We start from the raw sequence: 3,229 nt of genomic DNA, 5'->3' as shown, positions 1-3,229 counted from the left end.
CGCCAAAAAGAATATTTCCGAAGCATGAATTATCATACATAGAAGGCTTCCTTCAGTCTTGACAGACTATGGATACCCACTGTAAGGGTGCCTGCGCGTGAAATTTTTGTGGCAAGAGTTGCACAATCTCCAACCACACCTCTACTGAATCGACATTGTTGCATACGAGTGGCAAACGGAGGTTCAGGACGACTGGAAACAATGCCGAGATAAGCGGAAAGCATATACAGCGCCTAGAATTCCCAAATGGTCACCCATCTGGTATTAGCCAGGCTCAGCATTGCTTAACTTCGGTGATCTGACGGGAACCGGTGTGTCAACGTGATTATGCCGTATATATCATACATAACTGAAGTGGAATAAACCACGTATTTGTATGATAAAAATATTTTTGTGTGATTCATTTTATTTTAAAGTTTACCGCCTCTAAAGAAAAACACACTTTATATATAAGATGTGCTGAATTCAACAGCTTCCCACCTCATCGAGTATATGACTTGATTTATTTCGCAGTTGCACGATGAAGATGAAAAAGTAATAAATGGTCAAATTGTAATTCTGGCAAATGATATACACACATATTTTGTTGTAAATAATGTAAATTTGGCCATTTGAATGGGAACAAAGTGTAGTATCTGTTCTGATCTACTACACTTCACCTATCCTGTCCTCGGTCAGTGGAGAAGAAATCCGTCATGACTGTGACAATTTTTATTTTTGTTCCTATTCAGAGTGCTCCTTTTTGAGGAGCTGGGTTTTTCCCACATTAACGTTGATCGTCTCCAGTTTATCTCACTCTTCATTAGATGCATTTTGACCCATTCGTCCAAACATGATTACATTCATTGTTTCATTATTAGTCCATAACTTTCATTTCAGCGATCACTGGAATATTACATGAGCTACCTACCTTACAGTATGATCTTAGCCAAAAGGGTGAAAAAAAAAAAAAAAAAAAAAAAAAAAACAACTTTAGTATTAGCAAGACAGATTTATTCACCACAGCGACAACAGATTATTTACTTTTTTTTTTTTTTTTTTTGCTTTTAAATGATTTCTTTCTTTTGTATGCAGAGCAAGAAAGACATTGTGTGGTAAACAATAAACAATAAATAAACAATGCAATATCCTTTCTGCATGTTATTCAAATAGTTGTTTTTCTCTATCATTCTCTAAAACGTATTTGTATGTGTATGTGTTTTTATTAGTCTTCCCACAAGGTCAGTTTAACAAAAAAAAATGAGAAAAATTCAGCTATCCCCAAAAAGTGCACATTGGATTGGGAGAAAATAAAAAATGCTCTAATCTTGAAGAATTTCCCTTTCATTGACCAATAACAGAAAATATGAAGTGTAGTCTCAGAACAGATTGTACACTTTGCTCCTAGCCAAAAAAGCCAACGTCTCTATCCTTCTCATGTTTTTTAATGTGTAATAAAACTGGTTTGCCAATTAATTGTTTTAGAAGGTTTGCCCTGGCACTATTCTGGCAAACTAGCAGCAGACTTGAACCGCCAGACCCTTTGTTGTTTGAGCAAAGTATGATTCGACTTGGTCCTAGGAGGTGCACTCTCTCAGGCATTACCCCTTCCTTTGGGAGGGAATTGAGAAATGCAGATATATTCGTACTTGGCTATTTTTGTATCAGCCAGAGTTGGGAAAGTTAGCTTCACTCACATTAAACGGCCTTGTGCCACATTTTGTTGCTTATAAATACCATCTCGCTCTCTCTCTCTCTCTCTCTCTCTCTCTCTCTCTCTCTCTCTCTCTCTCCAAACAATATTCTATTTGATTTGTCTCTGCCTATCTCACCATCCGGGCACCGTCCCTATTTACATGCCCCCCACTCCCGCATGTATGCAGAGTTAGAAATAAGTTTTCCATTTGGATTATACCCAAGTTTGACAAGAGACATCTCAAGAATATCGGAGGTTACATCGGCTGAATCGTTATGAAAATAATGCTCAAGATGAGAATAGTGGTCTGTATAATCCAAATAATACAAATTATGAATTTTCATCTCAAAAACTCTGAAACATAAATAAGTTTTTGTTTAAAAAAATAAAAGCCTAGAAATATGGTCTATCTGGGAACCGTCGCTTATTGGCCATAAAAAATGTTATGCAATATTTCAGATTAAATAACATGTTTTTCTTTATTCATTAAAAATACTCAGTGGAAAGTCTGCATTGTATATGTTTTATATAATTTTATTTATAAAAAAGTTCTACACTCGTATTGAGCACTGTTGAAGAAATATTGGTTTTACTTCTGGAAATTAATTAATCAATTATGTATGGGTTGTGATGTTGTTTCGCTGTAGAAATAATTATATCATCTCTCACATTCTGACAATTTTATTACTAATTGCTTGCTAGGTTAGCGTGTTAGATAGCATCATCCTAGCAAGTATCAAATTCCTATTTGTGAGACATCAGCTTGGGTTCTCATTGGTTGGATGGCCACATCCCTTGTTTGAGATGAAATGGGTTCATTCCATAGTCGGATTTCTCTGCGATTTGCTTGATCTGCGTTAATTAATAGATTTTCTTGCATGTGGCACTATTGCTCTCTTACATTGTGTGTATGAATACGTTCTATAACGACGTACATGTTGAATAGTGGCGTTTATCTTTTTCTGTATATTCATGTACGTGTAAATGCGTGTATGTATATACGTTGTATCATATAGCTGAGTGTGTATATTTTAACATTTGTGCAACAGTTCTAACAGGAAACGATTAACGTGGACGTATCGAAACAGTTGTAGACAGACAGTTATTTTTAACAGATGTAAATAACACAACACATACCTGAATTATTTACGAACATTTATTTTCATGATCTGGTGGCATCTTCAGAGATTTACACATTTTTATATCTTGGCTGCTTGAGATGATGCTGCTCTCTGTGTCATGATGACCAACTCCCCTCTTGAGTCGTCCATTCCCTCTCATGTCTAGCTAACGACTGACTAGAATCTTCCCAAATCTACATTACATCGCGTGTCTCATTACGTGTCTCAGTACCAACAGCTGATGTAACCCCAATCTAGTTATTTGTTTATGCAAACGAAAAATCATGTTTACATCTATTTTCTATTTTTACATTCCTTTTGCGATATTATTATATTTTATGTCAATCATTTTTCCCAATTTAATTGTTTGTTTTTCTAATCATACTAATTGGTCCAGCAACCTGCTGTCGCTCGAATCAATTAGTAATAATAA

General features: G+C 35.6%; 1 pseudogene; it reads right to left on the bottom strand.

Moving 5' to 3' along the window:
- Positions 1–221: 221 nt before the first annotated feature.
- On the bottom strand, positions 222–338 carry LOC145241712 (5S ribosomal RNA; annotated as a pseudogene).
- Between the last annotated feature and the right edge of the window lie 2,891 nt (positions 339–3,229).

The sequence above is a fragment of the Euprymna scolopes genome, chromosome 20, assembly GCF_053919585.1.
Source record: "Euprymna scolopes isolate OS-2025 chromosome 20, ASM5391958v1, whole genome shotgun sequence".
Lineage (NCBI taxonomy): Eukaryota > Metazoa > Mollusca > Cephalopoda > Sepiida > Sepiolidae > Euprymna > Euprymna scolopes.
Note: the sequence above shows the minus strand (reverse complement) of the source record. Positions and strands in the feature narration are given on the sequence as shown.